Source organism: Protopterus annectens, chromosome 7.part0 (assembly GCF_019279795.1).
Source record: "Protopterus annectens isolate FY-2018-M chromosome 7.part0, PAN1.0, whole genome shotgun sequence".
NCBI classification, from domain to species: domain Eukaryota; kingdom Metazoa; phylum Chordata; order Ceratodontiformes; family Protopteridae; genus Protopterus; species Protopterus annectens.
The window spans coordinates 4,841,044-4,863,903 of NC_056739.1; the positions used below are offsets into that span (position 1 = coordinate 4,841,044).

At 34.7% G+C, this 22,860-nt stretch overlaps 1 long non-coding RNA gene across 1 annotated transcript in view; it reads right to left on the minus strand.

The window, feature by feature from the left end:
• Nucleotides 1-493: 493 nt before the first annotated feature.
• The window catches only part of LOC122806211, a 112,810-nt gene continuing 90,443 nt past the window's right edge, over nt 494-22,860 (minus strand). The window contains exons 2-3 of the long non-coding RNA XR_006365490.1: nt 15,208-15,263; nt 494-2,574 (exon numbers count right to left, since the gene is read on the minus strand). This is a non-coding gene — a long non-coding RNA (uncharacterized LOC122806211). The remainder of the gene's footprint in view (nt 2,575-15,207; nt 15,264-22,860) is intronic.

The window sequence follows — 22,860 nt, forward strand, 5'->3', positions numbered from 1 at the left end:
AAAATTTTGATAGAATAAAACACTAGTTTAAATTATATTTTTGAAGATATAATATCGGACCATAACTCTTTACACAGTCAACAGCAGAAATCCCAGATATTAAATTCTATTGAAATACATGATGGACTCAACATTTTTATATATTTACTTTCTTATACAGATCTTTAACTCTATACAGAATGGCCAAAATAAATAAAAATATCACCATTACATGTTGGAGGTATACCAAATTCATAATGCAGACTGGAGGGATATATTTATTGGCTGTCATTTTCTCATTAGAAAGATTTAGGTTGCATATAATGTGGACAAGAACTTAAAAAAAATGTTAAACTATTAGAAGAATGTTTCAGATATTATTTCTTACAGGAATACCATGCAAAGCATACACAGACGTTAAATTCTTCCTCATTTAAACATTTAAAAAAGAGTTGGGCAATGATTTTATCTTACAAATTAATTAAATGGTATTAAATTAAACAGAACAGGCATATCAAAACAACTCCACTTTATTTTTTTTTCTTTTTACTCCAGGGAAGTTTTACAATTGCAAATAAAATATGTCTAGATTATAAACATTATTTAAATTTTCTATACTGCTCAAATTGCTTTCATCATTTTTGCAAACTGTATTAAAGAAGATGTTAAAATTAGATTGCATCAAGGAAAACACAAGATGACATTTAATAACTATAAACACATTAGTACTAGACATGGTTTTAGCCATTTTAGGAATTAAGAATTTAATCCAATCTTTCTGAGCTCTACATTTGTATCTACTTATGCTTCAAATCATATTTGTACTTCTTGAAAACAAGTTAATCTATGACTTGATAAACATGGGCTATTTAGTAATAAACAACAAACTCCACTTCTGAACCAAAAATGGCACCAAATAAAACCTAATTTTTTGTCAAAGGGCAATATTCACTTAAACTCCATATGTGGGATTTGTCCTCTATCAAATCAGTAACACAATGAACATTTCTATTTTCCTCATGGATGTTGAGCCTACAACGGTATACTGAAAAAACTACATAAACTGTGATTTTGCAGTGTAACTCGCTCTATAAAAAATGGAGCCGAGGAAATGAAATCAGGCAATAGCGCTCACAGGCAGATATCAACCATCTGTAGAGGAATCTGCAATAATCATATGAACAGTTATCAACTTCTGTACTGCTCTCATATTATATTTAAGAACATAATCATATAGACTTATTCTACAATCATTTTCAAAACACCGCTTTAGCATAGAATGGCATTAAAGGATGCTTTCATGCAGTTGCAAAAAAAATATCTGAAAATAAATTGTGGTCTGCATACAGAATTAAATGTGAACAAAAAAAGAAAAAAAACGTCATTAGAAATACTGCCAATGAATGATGAAATCTGACTTATTGTATAAAACAATCATATTAAGAACATTCATTTATACATTTAGCCACACTGACATAATAAATCCAAATCCTATTTATACTCCAGCAAATAGCAAATACTAAGTAAAGCATTTAAGAGTAAAGATCAGAAATTCTGTTTCTTAGATTCAGTCTCTGGTGAGAATGCAAACAGTTTCACTCACAAATGAGATATAATGTATTTAAAGTAAATGCCAGTTATTAAATTCTTGTAAAAGTCATTGCTTATATTGGTTTTAAATGCAATGATTTTATATAAACACAAATAATATTTTCTGGTCTAGCTCACATACAAGGACAAGAAGGTCTCCAAGATATCTTACAAATGGAATTAATATAAGCATAGTGTGTTTTTCCCCACAAAGCATTTAATTGGTGCAAATATTAGCTCTAGGTAATTTGGTCACCTTGCCTAATGTTGATGTGACACCCTAACCCCAAGCAAATTTGGGAAAAGGGAATTTGATTATTTGGTATCAATCTATTGTAAACATGGACTTGTATATTCTCATCTAGTAACATCTCTCCACAGTGATTGGTTATTGTTGACTTTGAACAGGAAATTTGTCTCGATAAGCTACGTGAATTAAATAGCTCAATGGTCCTCAAATGAGTTTGCTGCATTTAGGACAAAATACAAGCTGAAACACCTTCTGGGTTATTCATATAAACTGAATTATGAACCATATTAATTAATTATCAGTACTTTAATTTAATCATTCCTTTCACTTTTATTCTCATCCATAACATCATGGCTAAGAACGTCATACTATCCACTGATTTGACTGAATTCAGTGTCCGTCATGAATTTCCTTCAGTTAAATTTGACAGAACACAAACTTAGATGAATTCTGCCATTTAACATCTAAATACAGTACCCCACAACCTGTGCAACATGCAGTGTTACAGCAAAACAATCAGGTTCTCATATCACAGCCTTTTCCTGAGTTGGTTCTTAACCACTCCTGTACTTAAACAAAATATGTTAAAACATTCTCAGAATACTATTGAACCGCTCGCTGTTTCCAGAAGAAAGTTTTGGCCAATGCAAATGTTGTATTTATGTATATATGTAGATGTGCTTGATTGTTGACAAGGGTAGGGCCCATTTCAGCCACAGCCTAGGATTTTCAATAAAATGAAGAGATGGAATGCACTAAAAGGAAACCATAGTACAAAACTGATTAGTGAGACAGTACAACAAAAAATAATCCATTCAGTCAAAACATAGGGATTTTTGCTACAGGATTTCAACTTTTCAACAGAAATGTTGCATCTTAAGAACAGTTTATAAAGTGCTAGAAGTGTCCAGCAAAATGAACTGAACAAAAACTTCAATCGTTGTGCAAATTCTGTAGGATTTTTCTTCACATATGAGTTTATTGAATACCCAATACATCACACTGGATTATTAATTTTAATTGGGTAAGGTGAACTTGTTCTTAGCCCACTTGTAAACATTTCATTGAACATTATGACAATGGTAAACACATATGGACAACCCATTGCAGCTGGTTTGCATTTTTTTGGGGGGGAGGGGGAGCATGCGAGGTGAAACTGGAGACTGAGATTTATGTTCAGCCAGCAAATGCACCTTGCATTGAATGGCTATTCCCCGATCATTAAGCATTACTTTCACCTAACAGACAGATCTCCAAAAATAAAATCATCATATGGCCATAGATGGGCAACACACAAGAACCAAAATCTACTACTTGCATATCGATAACTTAACTATAAGAAAACCTGCCCTTTCCCCAATTTAGTTTGACTTCAGAGTTGGTATATATGTTTAATGGGGGGAGTTGGGGACACAGACCACACATCAGTGTCTAATGCCCACTGAATCCACCTGTTGTGGAGGGGTGGTGCCCCCAACCCCCCCCCCCCCCACTAATTATATAGCAAGTCTGAGGATGCACTAAATTGGGGAAAGGGCATGTTTTCTTATAGTTAAATTACCAGTAAGTAGTATGTTTTGGTTCCATTATAACTATGGCCATTCGATTATTTCATTTTTAGAGATATGCCTGTTCAGTATAAGCAATGTTCAGTGTTTAATGTTTGGGGAATTGCCATTCAATGCAAGTTTCATTCAATGGCTGAACATAGAAGTGGAGATTGTGGAGGAAAAAACTCACAGATACAAGAGGAAAACATGAAACAAAGGCCATATTTACTGTGACCAGAAATCAGGACTAAACCCCTGACCTAGAATCTGTTGGCAGGTCTTAACATTTTGAACTTATGATGCAGCATTGTGGCAATGGCAAGACATTTATTAATAATGACCAGCCCTTGCCATAAATCAAACACCAAGATATCTTCACTATGTTAGTCTATACAGCAACCTAAATTGGACCAATAAATCTACTGTTAAATGGTATAAGTCAAAAAAGGTTTGAAGTCTCCATAATTTATTGCACACACACACACACACACACACACACACACACACACACACACACACACACACACACACACACAAACACTTAAAACATCACCAAGCATTCATTTACAAACTTCAGCCTGTGAGCAATGACAATCTGTCTACACATACATAAAATTACCAAGTAAAACATTTAGATGCAATTAGCAAGAACACTTGAAAATTACTTAATGCATTCAAAATACTTACCACAGAATTAATGTCTGTCAGTAGTATGCTTTCCATTCAAAACCAGCATGTTTGCATGAGGCTGTGGTTGTATTATTTTTAACTGCATGCAAACTCTCAAATTATATATATATATATATATATATATATATATATATATATATATATATACACACACATACATACATACACACATACATACACACATATACACACACACACATACATATATATGTTTATGGAAATGTCCAATAATGTTGCCAAAATAAAAAGACAAGATGCTTACAACTCAGTATAAATGAGAGGACTCACTGACAAGTGTGAGGATCATTCATGATCACATCACAGAAATTACCAAAACCACCCCGATGTGAACAGCATTCAAGAAAGAGAACTCATAAAAGTGTTGTTAAAGTGGGCAAGTCCCCCCTCCATACACCACCACCACCACCTGTATATACCACCTCTGTGATTGCATCGACACAGGGGGAGAGAACCTCCAACATACTGGCAATGCATTTTTCCACTTAAAAGCCAGCAGGTCACATAAATGTGTGTTTTATCACTAGTGTTTTGATAACAATTCTTGCACTCAAATTAACTATTAAAGAATATGTGGTACTTTTTTGATTAACATACCATAACTGAAATAGTATGCCTAGTACTGGATAAACCTTTAAACATTTGTTAGGTTCATAGGTAGTTACTAGGCTCTCAGATCTAGAGCTAAAGTCTAGCTTATCCCAAATTTACCAAAATGTTGCTGACATGTCAATACCTAAAGAACTTTATGGTTATGATGTATTGTATACATTAAGTGTTCACAGCGTGTCCCTGTCCATTAGGGACATAGATGACAAACCGAGAATAAAATTTCAGTTTCCCATCCATCGTTTCAAGTTGCATTTGAACAGGATTAGGGTTGAGCTTTGCTTCATATGAATGGTAAGCATGTTCCAGGGAAGGAGTGATCTTTGAGAAACATACCTGTCCCTCCAACATGACCCGTTTACATTGCATATGAGGTTTAGGCCCTTAGAATGGGTATTTCAGATGCTATTTGTTTCAGGGATGTGCAACAAATCCATTAGTTGGAGATCAAAAGATGTCTTTTTGGGCAGGCATAGACTGTTGTACAGCAGCCTGTAGGAAATGAACTACAGGGACAGGACTTTAAGACAGCCCACATTTGCTGTTTACTCTCTGTATTTGTTTTATGAGTAACCTATGTGATCTCTCTGTATTCGTTTTATGAGTAACCTATGTGATCTCTCTGTATTCGTTTTATGAGTAACCTATGTGATCTCTCTGTATTAGTTTTATGAGTAACCTATGTGATCTCTCTGTATTCGTTTTATGAGTAACCTATGTGATCTCTCTGTATTCGTTTTATGAGTAACCTATGTGATCTCTCTGTATTCGTTTTATGAGTAACCTATGTGATCTCTCTGTATTCGTTTTATGAGTAACCTATGTGATCTCTCTGTATTCGTTTGATGAGTAACCTATGTGATCTCTCTGTATTCGTTTGATGAGTAACCTATGTGATCTCTCTGTATTCGTTTGATGAGTAACCTATGTGATCTCTCTGTATTCGTTTGATGAGTAACCTATGTGATCTCTCTGTATTCGTTTGATGAGTAACCTATGTGATTGCTCCAACTGTTGCAAGTGCTTGGTCATTTACATGCCAAATGGAACATTATACTCCGATTGGTCTGATGAGAACAGCATAGAGAATAGCACTGACTTTCATGGACCTGGATACCACGCTATCACTTACAAGTAGTGCAGTGTAGAAAGTTTCTCACCACAGTTAGCAGATGGTGGTTAAAGGTCAGGTTATTGTCAACATGCATTCCTAGCTCCCTGAACACTGGATCTACTTTTAGGGTTGTATTATCAATTTGATAACTTCTAGGGTTGGCTGTCATTTCAAAGGGTACTAGTCAATTTTTTGTACGGAGTTTTAGTACATGACTAACACCAGTCATTTGTCTGCATCAGGCACCCTTGAAGCATATCTGTGCCTTTAGGGTATTCAATTACCATATTTAGCCTGTAGTTATCTGCAAACTAGCTCAACCAGAGGCACTTGTCATTTACCTTGACCTCAAAGAATTAGATACAGAAAAAGAAAGGCCCCACCACCAATCCTTGTGGATGTCTATTAGCAAATTGCCTCTTTGTGGAGGTGGATTCCTGTATGTATTGTAACTTCTTGTGTCTTATCAGTGAGCCATCTGGCTATCCATCAGGTTGTGAGTAGTGATTGTAAGGGTATATCCTTTCTGTACCAATGCATCTTTTGTTATATACATTTCCTTGCTGAAATATTTTTACATTCAGTCTTACTTTTCATTTGTTAGCAAAGTCCAGAATTTACAGCCTCAAGGATTTTGGCATATCAGTCCTGTCAAAGAATTGATTCTTGCAATTCATTTTCATTACCTCAGTCTAGCTATCCTACTCACTGCTACTCCCTTTTTTGTCTTTGGTCTTTCCCATCATCAGGGTCTGAGTCCTGTTACATTTTGTGGACAAAGAACTAGACTTTTATAGTTTTGCCATCAGGCATTCCAGGAATCGGAAGCAGTTTTGTTTATTTACTTAATAATTAACTAATTTTATCTACTTGCAGTCCACAGCATTCTCAAAAGTTGTATCCAATATCACAGCCAAAAAGCATTTAGCTTCCAGTTCAGTTCTACTTCTACACAAACTCTCAGCCATGTGGAATTACTTGGAAAGCATACCTTTGACTTTATGAACCTTTGTTGACAATGTGATGTCTTTGCTGTTCAAAATCATAAACAAATGGTTATTGCTTTCCTTACCAAGGACAACTATTTTAGTTTCATACTTACAACCACCATAAACAGAGGCAGTAGTCATTTGTAACCACTTCTTACTTTCTGAGAGATTCTTCAACATACAAGTAGGGGTCTAGGCCTGGGTAATTCTGGTATATTTTCTTGCTGGTCAGCACTTTATGTAACCATTTTAGTCAACTTTCTTTTTCTTGTTTATGATCTGTCTGTAGCTATGATAATATCTCAGTCCATCTTATCACAACCATAAGTAGGTTGTATTCTTTAGATTCACATTACAGTGCAGCACTGAAGGTACTATCATGGAATCTCAAAGTATTCAAATACCATGTAAAAAGGAAGACTTTCATCATTATATGAGAAACTCATGTTACAAAGCCAATAGGATTCATTGTGCAACAGGTGGTTACAAAATACTGCCAGTAGCCAGAGAAATCTGCTAACATAACATCAATTAGTGCAGATACAGATCCCCAAGAAACAAATATTCTGCTATCTCACTTTTATTTTTTTTTCATATAATCCAGCTTGAATGGATTTTTTTTGGGGGGGGGGGGGGATCACTATCACTACTTTTAGAAGTAACAACTTTTAGATAATACTATCAGGAGAATGCAACGCTGTTGGCAATATTAAAGACAAGAAAACAATGGTTGAACATTTTACCCTTAACATCACAAAAGCAATTTAAGATATGATGAAAGTATATTCATTCATCTATCTATTTAAATTGCATTTGTTCACTGGGATGCTCCACTGTACCACAGTGAGTCCATTTTCAGTGAAGGCCCAGAAAGAAAAGCTCCACACTAAAATACACATTACATACAATATACAATACATTCAATACATTACATCAACCTACATATATAACCTACTTACCTTTTGGATAAAATTAATATTCATGCAATAACTTCATTATTCCTCAAATGTGCAAGATGAACTGATCTTCAGCTGATGTGATGCTATTTTTTGTCATTTCCTACTGACTGTACAATACAGCCAAGATACTTTTTGGATTACACAAATGAAACTCTCCAGTGACTCAATCAATTAATACAAAAGGGTATATAAACAGATTAAACTACAACCTAGAAAATAGCCCTGCTAATCAGAAATTACCAATCTTCTTACTGGAAATTGATTCAAACTTTTGGACCAAGACATGCAGTTGACCTCCCAAAGCAGAGGTGCACGACCAATTCATGTTGAAACTATTTTTTTGTTTCTTTGTAATCTTGAGAAAGAATCAAGTAAATATGGAAGCACACAAACACACCCGAGTGTCATTAGATTTCATTAAACTTTACAATTAAGGTTTTTCTTTTTCTTTTTTTTTTTCACGCCTTCCAGGTGTGCTCTATTTCTTAAGTGTGTTTTCTTATTTGTCATTTTTTACTCCATGTATTTCTTTTATGTGAATTATTTGGAGTAATCTGTTGAATAAAGTGATTACAAAGGGTATATAATTCAGATAAAGATTAATTAGATTAAAAAATTAGATAGCATTGCTGAAATTTTTTTCCTCAGCAAAAGTAGAATGACGTTGCACACCAATGGTTAATTATTCTAAATGTGGCGAGATGCCTTTGAAATATCTATCATCATAGAAATACAAAAAATCTCCTACAAATAAACTATTTTGAATTTACATAGCAAGACGAAAGAGATATGATAACTATGCAGTACCCAGTACCAACAACCATACCTCAGTGTATGCCTTCCTTAACATTCTACCCATCAGGCTCATCACTGCACCCCATTACAGTTTAAAGAAATACTTTATGATATAAAATGTTTTAAATGTTGAATAAAGGTCCTGTTCTTGAATATTGCAGATGTCTTTAAAAAGTTTAGAATAAGACTTGTTAAAATTAATTTGCTCATTTTCAAATCAAGTGTTTTCAGAGCCATAACTCAAATATACAACTGTCATCATCAAACCCACACAGGCCCTCTAATTCCCGATAACTACTAATACCTGTGATGTCATTACTTGCAAATAGAATAAAAAAAAGTTTTACTGCTGGTTTTCACAATTCAGTCAGGTTTTATTTTATTTAAATAGCAGAGACAAACAATACCTCAGAGAACATTAGTTTGGACATGCTCATACAAGACTTTTTTTTTTTTTTTTTTGCGCTTTAGCCAATGATGTTACTAAAACAGTTTATCAAATAAAATCCAATGTTTTTATAATTTGGACAATTTTAATCTCACCATATTTTTATTAACTTCAAATGTTATACTCCAGCCTTTCACCTCAGGTGCATATTAATAATAATTTAGCAGCAGCTACTTCTATCAGAAATTTAGCTCTGCAGGCCTGTCCTATTTGTTATCCCTAACTTTTGTGGTAAACCTTTATTGCTCCAAAGTCAGCTACTTTTACTCACTGCCATAATCTTAAGTGTACCTCATTACCTCATGTTCTCTTCACAATTATATTCTTAAAGTTACATGCCGTAATTAAACCATTTAGTGTAGCTATATAAACTGAAATCTAAATCTTCCTGCATTTTTTTTATATTTTTAACTCCGTTTGATACTATTTATAATTAGGTATTATCTTCCCCTTCCATCATTGCTTGTAATGAAAATGTTACATGTTGGAAAGCATCCCAGAAACGTCAGGTGGAAAAACAAACTCTTCTTTCTCAAAAACATCTCCCACAAAAATAAATATCTTTCCTATATTTATTTCTATATACATGTTTCATATGTTTCATGTCAATCCCTTCTGAAAAACTGTTTATCCTATTACATTATAATTTGAAATTTACCTAAATTCCTACTTTGAATATTTTATTAAAAATTGTTCACTAATAAAACAGTTTGTAGATATCTTAAAACACTTTTACTCATACTAATCTTTTGTTCATCTAAGTTACTTCATATCATAATTTCTGACATTGTTAACCAATGTTGGTTCATAATTTTATTTAGAATTTTGTTGGATAATTTGGTTAAGCTCTTTTTAGCCAGAAATTGTAATCTTCACTGTTCCTTTCATATTACAAAGGATATCAAAAGCTAGATTCATAAACTTCTTAGACTTAAGTTTGTTATAAATTATGTGAGCAATTTCCTTTCCTTTGCCCTGGTCCATTTTACTGATCACTGATCCCATGTTACACAATAATGCCCATGGACTCCAAGATTCCAAACAATGAAAATATCGTGGCCAGTCATTCCTTGTGACAAGAGTTAAGCAAATTGAGTTTGGAAAACAGCCACACATTAAAAGTAAAAACCAGTTTAATGTCCTGTGTACACTGTGTCTCTATACTAACCATGAGGGTAGCAAGCAATCAGCAATATATTTTTGCACCTCTGTGTGATGTAATTGTCCTTGCACCCTCATAGCCAGGATGACTATGCAGTCCCTGGTCTTCAGGCTGTCAACAAGGAGATCATGGCAGACAATATCCCCCCCCTTGAAGAGAGGCAAGTAAGCCAATATTCATTCCTCTCATCTCCTCCCCATCGATCTGGTCATTACTGTGGTATGTGAATACCACTATCTGACATTGTTTACTTTTCCCAGTCAACTATTAAAATCTATTTTTTGGAGAGAGTTAAATAGTTGAACTACCAAATTCCCCTGGATTTACTCTGTTGCAGATTTAGAAACACATAGTTATAATCCTCCTAAAGATTAAAGTGACATTATTTGAATAAGATTAAAGTGACATTATTTGAATTACTTTGCAAGCAGCATTTAAAAACAAATACTACTATTGTTTAACTTTACATTACCCCCTCTAAAACAAGCGTTTTTATAGCTCTAAACAGTTTCTACAATCTCAACATTATTATAAAAGAATTGCAAGACTAAAGTCATGTTCATTCAATTCTTTTATAATTAAAGTCATGTTCATTTTTATTATATTGGGGATGGTGATGAAGATCTGAATATCAAAGAAAACTGCGACTCATTTGGAAAAATGTGTTCTTGCAGTAAAAGTTTAGAGCCTTAACCCTCTACTATAAATGAACTGCTTCAGGTAAACTAAATGTACAGAGTTTGATTCCTTCCTCCTCTGCTCGTCAATCATGAGACTCTGAGCAATTCATTTAACCAGACAACACCAGGTCACAGCTGAAAAGGCACAATACATCCAGTGGCTTACAATCATGAGACTCTGAGCAAGTCATTTAACCAGACAATCATGAGACTCTGAGCAAGTCGTTTAACCAGACAGCACCAGGTCACAGCTGAAAAGGCACAATACATCCAGTGGCTTACAGACTGCCTTTATAATTACTGAATATCTTTTATTATTTTCTTTACTTAAAAATATTCCATATCCTGACGTTTGTTGCTATTCTTGATAAGGGAAAATAAATTATGTGGTTTCCATGAACCATTGGATTACAAATTACATTTTACAATCCCACTGCACCCAGAAAGTCAGGGGGCTGAGAGGGGCTGCACCCACAATATATTTTATATATCATAACTTCAAGATTGCTGTGTGATGAGAAAGTAAAATTCTCAAGATACTGCAAATTTTATGTTTAAACAAAACTTATGGAGACAAATGAATGCATTAACAGTAAATCTGGCATCCTGATTATTTTGATTGAATAAGTAAGAGTAAGAATCAAGTTGGATTGGTTTGTTCATTAGTTCTGTGCTTTCAACACTACAGATATACACACACACACACACACACACACGAGATATGTTTATGTATATATTCTCCCCGGGCCTCCATTGAAAATGGATATGTATCCAGTTGGACTTTCCCAGATAACAAATGTAAAATAAAATAAAATATAGGTGTTTGTATAATTTATCCAGTTGGACTTTCCCAGATAACAAATGTAAAATAAAATAAAATATAGGTGTTTGTATAATCACACACAAACACCCATTTATTTAACCCTTCTCCACAATCTGTGGGGCTGCAAATGTGTGCATTTGGGGGCCCCGTGGTACATGTCCACTAACTCATATGTAGAAAACGTCACCACCTCTGCAGTTTAATGAACAGACCTAGAATCTCACAGACATGCTCATTCAAATCCAGGTACGTGTACTGTCTCATATTGCAAATCAAATTAAAAAAAATAATAATTGCACATACAAGTCAGCATACTCTGTAAACAAGTCAGAGCTTTGGTCAGCACACGCTGTAAACAAGTCAGAGCTTTAAGGTCAGCACACGCTGTAAACAAGGCAGAGCTTTGGTCAGCACACGCTGTAAACAAGGCAGAGCTTTGGTCAGCATACTCTTAACGAAAAATTTTTCCAGGTATTAATGATAGTTTATCTATCAAATGTGTCCTGAGGTGGCTCTCTTTAAGAAGATAAGTATTTATTTTGCCTATTCGTGTCTATATATTAACATGACGGTGGAAGTTTTCTATTTTTTGTATTAGGAGTGATTAAGTTTTAAAGTCTTCCTTGCTAGTTTGAGAACGTGAATATGTTTATTTTTTTAATGTTTATTTCATTTTATATTTTATTTTTCATTTGGTATTTGTGACTAACTTTTATCTAATAAGTTTGGTAGCAACACATTTTTCTAAATAGTTTAAATGACTTGATGTATTGTCATTTTTGCATTTTTAATACAAGTTTAATCAGATATTCAGTTTTTGTATCGCTTCAGTGAAGCGCTTGTTTGAGGTTGCCAAGGTAAAATGCAGTTTAATTGGTGGATCCATTACCACTAATTACTTATATATGCATCTGTGATTAATTTCCTCTGTTTGTCTGATGAAGGCAAAGTATTGTCTTTGCTGAAAGCGCTAACTTTAATAAATATTTTCGATTTTATAGTTGTCAGCTCTTATAGTGTCATTTCGCCTCTTTAATTGGTTTTTCGTCTAGTGTTTTTTCGAGTTCTCAGCATACTCTTTTAACAAGTCAGAGCTTTGGTCAGCATACTCTGTAAACAAGTCAGAGCTTTTTTCAGCATACAAGTCAGAGCTTTGTTGAGGTATTCTTGTATTACAAGTACAGGCCTATTGCAGAGTCCTACTGAATATTATCCCCACTGCTACGAATATACATTTATGAGTTACTTTAAAGGAACATTGCTTTACAGAGAGCACATGACACAACCATAGCATATTATGGCCTTACAGAGCTTGAAGGTGTTCCATTATACTTTTCAAAATGCTTACCAGCGCTGCCATCAGAGTAACATGCAAGGTGCATGCAGGAATGCCAGCTCTCCTAACAATCTGAAAACGGGCATGACCCAACCAGAAACATTTTGAGGGGAACTTGGGAACAAACTATAAAGAATGGATAAATACATTCCTCAGAAGCTACACATTTCTGCTAATTACAGTATGGATAAAGACTCACTTATAATAACCTATACCAACCTTGAAAGTAGGACCAACGAGAATAATACCAATAAGGGAGCTATGCAGACTGATAACATAGGACATTACAGAAGCACCATATGATCATATTGACTGATGGGGGCAGTGCATTCCTACCTCATCCAGTTTGCAGTTCTCTGCAGACAATGACTTAAGATGTGGATTTGAGTGTTACCTCCAAGAAGGTGTCTGTTAAACCACTGTGGAATAGCTAATAAAGGTGGAGACAGCTTGAGCATATCTATCTAAATTTGAAACATATGTTTCTAGAGATCAGGATGATTATTTGAAAAGGGGTTACATTACTTAAGACAGCAAAGAAAAAAAAATAGGTACAAGTACTAGAACAGCCACTGCAGACCAGTAAAAGGAGGAGTTATAACCATCAATATGTAACAGACATATGGTGCTCCACACTAGATAACTTATAAGCAAACTGACATTACTCTTCTTGGGTACTGGAGAATGCCTATTTGAATCATGGGTAAGCACTACAATCACCTACTACTGAGCACCATGTCATTGAAACCTACCACCTGTCAACAAGCCATGAAACAAGGCATCTTGGATAAGGATAGAATTACTCTTACCTTACTCAGAAGACATGAACAGGTCATAATGAAACACACAAGCCCATATGTGATATTGTAACTTGATGACAAAGTTTTTGTAATAAAAATTGCCATTTATAAAAACAAAAAATAATTCATAGATTTCTTAGTTTGAGGACTTCCACAAATTCTTATTAGAGCATTTTATCATCATTTTTTGTAAAATGTTGGCACTGAAGTTTTTTTTTTTTTTTCTTAAATATCGAAATATTCTGTAATACTGTAGTAAACAGAACAGCAGAAAAAATATTCAATAGCTATAACAAAAGAAACAATACAAGGCACTGATGTTCCCAAGTCTTTAATGGATATCTCTAAACATTTTTTTAACCGGGGTTAAGAACAATGCTGGAAAGTAACAGACTTCACATTACACAATCAGTAGTAACAGATGAAGGAACAAAACAGAAAATGCCCAGAATGCCCAGTGTACTAATCTATATGTAGACATTCATTTTGGAGGACAGGAATAGTGAAAACGGAGAGTCACTATTCTCAGCCTTAGGATCAAAACTCGGGCACAAAAAAGCTGACAGAGGACTACTTTATTATTCTGACTGCAAGGTATATGTTGGGAAAGCAAGGAAGTGAAAGCGATAGGAGACAATGAAAGCAAGGAATAAAAGCAAAAGAAAATGAGAGAGGTAAATGAAAGCTAACCATAATAATGGCTGATAAGGGTTTGACTCAAACTACATACCTTTTATCAGAGCCCACTTTCATTTTATTTCCTACATCACTAATAAATGCAGTCACTTATTCATGCCTCAACTGAAGTCCTTTTTGCAGTTTGCAGTACTAATTCACTTTCTCTCAAGAAAAATCCATTCAATATTGTATTACTACTTTGTGAAGGTACTCCATATACAAGTTACTCATCTTACTAAACCTAAACTCTACTCCACATCTTGTTTTTGACCATGTTCTTACTTCATTAGTCAATACTTTAGCCCAGCTATATACCAAAGGTCTACTTACATAACATCCTGAGTTATAAATCAACAGTGTAGGTAGATTCTGCAGTAAGACTAAAGTAGATTATGACAGACCTACTTATCTAATTTTACACCCTATACTGGTCTTCTACTTTACTCAGTCCTCTCAGTGTCATTGTGTAATCAAGAAAGGCTAGCCAGGGTGGGTGTGGCCAAGATGTTGATCTGGTAGTAGCATTCTCCGCTCTCTTGCTTCATTACTATTCCTGACAGGAATTAGAAGAAATAAATATCAAATTGAAGATATTTCTACTACCAGCTAACATTTAATACCTTGGAGCAACAACAGAAAAATTTGTATTGCTTTTAATCAAAAAAAATCTGTGTCAAATTCAGTACCAGAGAATCAGAACCATCAGCTGTTCAAAATGAGTCATCTTGAGAACTCACCTCAGGACTCTTCTCTGAAAAAGGATTTATATTCAGTAATCTCCAATATCCAGGAACTGTAAATAAAAATCGACAAGATGGACAACAAATTAGACACTTTCAAAGAGAAGTGTTCACAACAACTTGAGCAACTACAGGAAATACTCGCAACAAAAATGAGAAATTTCAGTTATGGAACAGTCACTGAAATGACAGATTTCAGACTTTCACAAGATGAACAATAAACTATTTTTTTATTACAACAGAATACATTCCTATTGGAAAAACTTGATGATATAGGAAGGAACAATATCCGGATATATGGTTTGCCAGAAAAAAATGAAGGGGACAATAATAAACTTTCTCCCAACCTGGATCCCAAATATAGTGAAGCTATCTGAAGCCCTTTCATAAAGCATTGAACATGCACATAGGTCATTACCAGCCCTAGGAAATACTTCAGCAACCAAAAACAAACCGAAATCAATAATCGTGAGACTTCTCCACACAAGACAAAGAACACATATTAAGAAATGCCTGGGCTAACTCGCCTATCAAATACCATGATGCCTTAATCAGGTCTGATAATGATTACTCTACAAAAAGTGGTTTCCAAAAGAAAAGAATTTCTACAGATAATAAAAATCCTAAAAATGAAACTAAAATCTCATCTTTTGTTCCCAGCAAGACTGAGAATCTTTTTATCAGAGGGAATAAAAATATTCAAAACAGTGGACTCATCTATAAAATACCTTTCCAACAACATCCTAACACAAGAAGAATCTACGGAATGGACAAATAGTACACCAAAAAGAAATGCAAAAGCAAATAACTGGAAGACTGCTGAACAGAAGAAGAAAAACTTAAGACAAATATACATATTATATACATTTAAAAGCTTAAACGATGCTTTTAAAACAACAAGATTAATTTTCTGACATCAAATTTACTCAAACAACAGGTACTATTCTTCCTTTTCATGGCTTTCTTATTTACATTTAAAATTAACAAAATGCAACAAATCTAGTTTAACTATTAACCATTATTTAAATACTCTAGTATCTTAAAAGGTTCAATCTTTTTACATATAGACATTTAGTTATTATCCTCCAGTTAAAATATCCTAAATAGTAAAAGACAGTCAACACATACCTAAATATGAGACTTCATCTAATATATACATTATTTATGGACTCTTAGTAGCAATATAAACATTTTAATGTTTTCAGAATTGATAAACAAGTACCTAGAGGTATTAATGGGGAAAAATATGTACAATGGGGCTGCTTAAGTGTAGTGGGTAATATAACTGAATGGAGATTCGAATGTTAGCAGTCGTAATTTCATCAATACTGTACAGTAGTGCTGCTTGATCTATCTGAAAAGAGTCATGGTTATTACAATAAAGCCATATATTTGCGAACATTTTTTACATAGCTGCATGAGCTTCACCTTGTTTTTGGAAGAAATAAGCTCACTTTTCTTTCCCGCTCTGCTCATGAGATAGCTTTAAACATACAGCTATAGTTGCTTTGAAACACCTCAGATCTCTTCTGCAAATGCTTTTTATTTACGTACGTTGACTTTTGAAAGTTAGTACATGCAACATCAAAGGCCAATGACATTTTTTTTTCCAAATCAAATGCTTGATACAAAGTGGTAGCATGTTTAACTAATTACACACACTAAATTAATACAAGGTAACACAGTGATGTATATAATTGAATATTTGAAATTTAAAAAAAAAAAAAAAAAAAGAAAGAAATCACGCTGCTCCCATTTTGTGCAACCAAGTTCTAGTTTAATGTACCAGCTTGGTCTGAGTGTTTTTAAATTTTACAGAGTTGTAGCGACTGTAAAAACTTTTTCCGCTAACTGTTGCTCAGCTGATACCCCTGACTATAGGGAGTTTCTAGGTGTCTCTGCCACAGCTATCCCTGACTGCAGGGAATTTGGGGATGTCTCTGCCATACTCATTCAATACTAATAAACGCTTTTTGAAATGTGAATAATATACATCTAGTAAGCTATGTGATGAGCATATGAGCTATGTGATGAGTTTGATGGTCTATTCAGGGAGAAAGATGTAGTATAGTTACATTTTCTTGGTCCTACAGCTGCTGTAAAGTGTTGGTTCAGAACCTGATTGAGTTAATACAAAAGTACTGTAAGCACTCAATTCAAATTTATCACATACTAAAAGAGCAAAATACAAGTTAAAGAATCATTATAATGGTTATTTAGAGTAAAGTAAACACTATACAGCTGTCAAAGAAATGTATGTTAAGCATGACATAGTCCTACACCAATCTAGTAACCTGACATCATTTAATAAAAATTTTGCTGGATAACCTGACATTTATTAAGTTTTTGTTCAACTTTGAAATACATGTGAAAATTTTACAATGTTTGATCAGTATCCATATTTCAAGTAGACATTGTTGAATTCTATATTATATTCTAACTAACCACAAACGCTTCTAGGGATATGAATTTACTGCGGGTTTTATTTAATACATGCTAAGCATAAAAACATATATAAATATTTTCTCTTGGCAATACTGTTACAACTCTATTACTCTGTGTATATTAAAGAATGATATAGAACAATCAAACATTACTACATATATCTTAATAGACAAACATATACTCATACACACACAAACACACTTGCTTAATAATTGCTGTTTAATGTGAGTTGTTACTCCTTAATGAAACTCCTATTTAGTGACAATTATGTTAAAACACATAGGCTTTAAGAACTTGCATTAAGAAATCCTGCGTCACTGCTATTTTGAATATACACAATGTTAGAATGTCTCTATGATTTACATGTTGCACTTAGCCCTGATATTGATCAGATTTTTTTTTAACATTCTAGATGGGACAATCATGCTCATATGACCTTCCTTAAGCCAAAATGTTCAGACATGTATACACACTTGGACAGAAATGTTTATAACTGTATTGTACTATATTGTCATATAACCTGCCACACTATTTTAAGCTCTAACACACATTAATGATATAATGAAGATAATGTGATATATCAGCTACAAAACTATATATCTGATAACATTTTTACAATATAAATATTATATGACATATATATCTGATAACATTTTTACAATATAAATATTATATGACATATATAAAAATTAATTCAACATTGGCATACAAAACATTCTGCAGATTTTGGGTGCAAAATACCAGCACACTTAAGACATATATATGCATATAAAACACACAAAATGTAATAAGATAATAAATTACATATTACCTATTTAAAGCAATAATACCAATATTCTGAAACATTTGAAACTAAAGTGGTGAGCCTTGCCTCTACACCTTATTATTATACAAGATCATTCATAGACTTATCACCCCATTTTTAGACCCACTGAACAGTCTCACTCCCCAAAGGAAGAAAGTGAAAACAATATCCACCATATATCCCACTCCACTGGAACTAGAATGCAAAGAGAAATGAGGCCTGGAGAGGATGGCAAAAAACAAGTCCTCTACTAACAAAGAACTTCAAAATAATACAAATAAATAAAACACACCAACACACTAAAAAACAAGCAGTATTGCTCATACCCTCATAACAAAAAAAACTCTCCCTTGGACACAGCTACAATGTTCAAATCCCAATTCATTGGATCTATAGTCACCATCATACATAACTTCATCCAAAATCTTCACCAGTCCTGTATAACCCAGTAACTCCCAAAACTCCTCATTCTCCTTGGAACTCGTCTACTTCTTTTATGAAATGCATACTAACCAAAATCAAGCCCGGCTCAGCATGATCTGACCACTCATCGAAACACCTGAAACTTAATTCTACTGCTATAGCATATCCAATCTCAATTTTAATAAACTGTTCCATACAAGAGTGTTTCTTACATAATTCCATCCATAAAGGTGGTAATTACTTTAGGCCTATTACTATCTAGTCCCAGCTCTCTAAAATTTTTGGAAAAATGCATTCATAAACAATTTCTGCATTTTCTACTTCAGGAAAGTCTACTTACTCCAACTCAGCGTAGCTTCAGGCCAGGCCATCGCACAAATGCCCTGTTAGCTTTTCTGGAGCCCGTCATCAAGGCCAGAGATAAAATTCAGTTAGTCTTTTCTTTCTTCTTAGATCTTTCCAGTCTTTCCCAAATTATTCTGAAAAATGGTTTCCTTAAGTCTGGCTTGCATTACCCTTTTTTCCAGCTACTTATTTAAATAGCTCTGTGCTCACTCCCCTTTCCTCCCTGACAAAAATGGTGCCCCAAAGGCTCTATTCCCAGACCTTTATTCTTCAATATATTGGATTAATGATCTTTGTACATTCTGACATCTACAGACTGTACAAAGATGGCTTGCTTACTACATTGTCATCTGCACAGCTGATTGCAATCCCATACTAGAAACCATAACTCAAAATGCCTTCAACGCCATTGAAATCTAGCCAACAGATCACTTTGTCTCAATCCTAAAATAACCCCAAATTAGTCTTATTGTTCCCTAAATCATGGTCATCTTTCAAAGACAACTTCAAAATATCCTCATTTAGCCACACCAAGATTGACATTGTTTCTCATGACAAGGTAATAGGGGTCATAATAGTCAATTAAAAGGTCATCATCATAGCCAAGCCTATTTATTTATTTCCAGTTTGATTACCAGGGAGGTCCACTGGGCCATGGGGACCAGTTTTCAGTGGAGGCCCGGGGCAAAAAGCTCCAAAAATACAAATACAAATTACAAAATATGAAAAAATATAAGTGATACATTGAGGTGACCAGTTTGCACAATAGGTACATTCATTATTACAAAATAGTCAAATACAACTTCACCAACGTTATTCTAAAAAGGTTATACAATTATAAAGCTGTTCTTGGAGAGTAATTTGAGAAAATGCATTATATAATCACATAGAGAAGAGAGTTAAGAAAATCTATTTACAGTATTTACACAAGGGGTTTCAAAGATAAATAAATGTAGGACATTTTGAGAGCAAGGGTACATTCCACGTGGGATATCAATGTGTTCTTTGATAATTCTTAGGTGGGGTAGACTATATGCACTGCCTCACCTTTTTACATTCTAGGTAGGATATCAGTGTATTCTTGTATAGCTTTAGATAGGGTGAAGACAACAGCATTTCCACTTAGTGGACAGATGGTTGAAAAGCTGAGTTTTGAAATTTGTAGGAGTTTGATATTGTTCTTAAAGAGGAAGGGAGAGAGTTCCAAGTCTTGCCAATAGTGAAGGAGAAGAGAAGTTGGCCAGCTGGACTTTTAGGTTTATTGATAGCAATCAGGTTTTGATGTTCGGATCCGAGAGTTCTATCGGGGATGTAGGGTGGAAGGATGTTAGCTAGGGCAGGACAGTTAGATGGCTGAAATATAAAGTTTGTGTGCTGTGGTGAGCTGCAGATAGTTTAGGTAGTTTGGTAGTTCTAGCCAATTTAGGGATTGAAGGGAAAGGCAATGATGGATGGAATTTTTACAGTTGGAGGCAAATTTAGAGATTTTATTCTAGCAGCTTTCTAGTTTGGAGGTGATAGAGGATGACAAGTTGGTTAGGAGAGGAGCTCCATACAATAATGAGGGAAAAAGGTAGGTAGTGGCCAAAGTGTGCCTGGTGGAGTGAGAGAAAGTGATTATTCCTATATAGCATGCCTAGTTTTTGCTGGGTTTTCTTAATATTTTGTTGAATGTGTATGTCGAACTTTAGGAATTCATCGACTATAACACCAAGAAGTTTGGCAGAGGGAACCACTTCAATAGTGGAGTTGGAGTTACTAAGGACTTTGATGAGTAAGACTTTCTGGGGAGAAGAGGAGAATTTTGGATTTGTTAGCGTTAAGGGAGAGGTGGTTTTGGCGCATCCAGTTTTCAGTGGTTGAGAAGGCAGCTTGGGTTTTGAGAAGCAGTTCAGCGATGTTTGAAGCAAAGCAGACTAAGGTTGAATCATCTGCATATTGAATAATTTTGGTATCTGGGATAGCAGTGTGAAAGTTATTAATAAAAATATTAAAAAGCATGGATCCAAGGATTGATCCCTGTGGTACACCTGTTGGTGTAGGTAGGAAGGAGGAGATGGAGTTTTTCCATTTGACTGCCTGAGACCTATCTGATAAGTAGCTAGAGAACCAGGATAGAGAGTTAGAGGAGAGATGCAGGTTTGATAGATGGAGAAGGTGTTTATGGGAAACCGTATTAAAAGCTTTTGAGAGATCAAGCAAAACAGTAGAGACCAGGTGACCTGAATCTCGGGCTTGATTGATAGTTTCTAAGGAGGAAAGTAGAGCAGTAATAGTGCTATGGCCAGAGCGAAAGCCATGTTGAGTTGGTGTAAGAAGATGGTTTTGGGTTAGAAAAGGCATAAGTTGGAAGTGGATACACTTTTCTAAGATTTGAGAGATTGGTGAGAGTAGAGCAATAGGGCAACAATTTGTGATGCTAGTGTTCTTGCCTCCTTTGTGAAGAGGAAGGATGTAAGCTGAACGCCATAGTTTGGGGACATAAGATTCTTTAATAGATCTATTAATGATGCTGATTAGGAGTGCTATCCCATCTGCGGCACATTTTAGGAAAGTGGAGGGAATATTGTCAGGGGCATTAGAGCAGGGTTTAAGTTTAGACAGAAGTCTTTTTATAAAGTTAGTTGAGACAGGTTTGAGCTTGAACGTGAGGGGAGGGTTATTGCTAGGGAAGGTCTTGGTTAGGTCAGATATTGTTTGTATGAAGAAAGAGTTAAATTCTGAGCATAGTTCTAGGTCAGATTTACTTGGGTCAGGGCAGGGATTATTTTTGGAGCCGGGATTAAGGAGAGAGTTTATTGAATTCCAGAATTTCTTGGGGTTGTTATTATTAGACTGGAGGTTGGTGTAATAGGATTTTTTGTCCTTGGTAATTTGTTGTTTTACTTGGTTACATAGTTGCTTATACTGGAGCAAGGTGTTGGGCAGTTTATTGTTTTGGAACAGCTTTCATAGTTTGTCCCTTTGATACATAATTTGTTTAGTATGTTTAGATAACCAAGGAGCAGTATTTATTTTTACCCTTTTATTTCTGATAGGGGCAAGAGAGTTAAGCGTATCTAAGAAAACAGAGTTGAAGTGGTCGATAGCAGCATCAAGAGGAAGAGTTTTAAGGTCTTGCCAGTTCATTTGTTTGAATAGGTTCGAGAAGGTTATAGGGTTAAAGTTACTAAGATTACGAGTTAGGATGCATTGGTGTTTGTGAGGAGAAGAGTTGGTAGCGTGATGAATAAAGGCTGGGAGGTGGTCACTAGTAGTGTCCGGAATTGTTCCAGAATTGGTGATTTTATTTGGATTTGAGACTAGGATCCAGTCTATAGAGGATCCTGGGGGGTTAGTTTTGTTGGTTCGGGTTATACGGTGTATTGTTCGAGTGAAGTTGTAAAAGTTGATGGCTTGGGAAGGAGAGAGAGAGAATTAATTTTGTTCCAGTCAGTATTTACATCACCTAAGATGTGCGTTTCATAGTTAACTTTAGCACATGCCCATTGGAGAATGTCTTCGAGGATAGGGATATTGTTCCCAGGGGAGATATATAGGGCAAAAAAATATCTAAAATCTCTAAAAAAATAATCAAAATCCTAGGAAGTTCTACATATCTATAAAGTTCATTACCAATCCCTGTAGAGCTA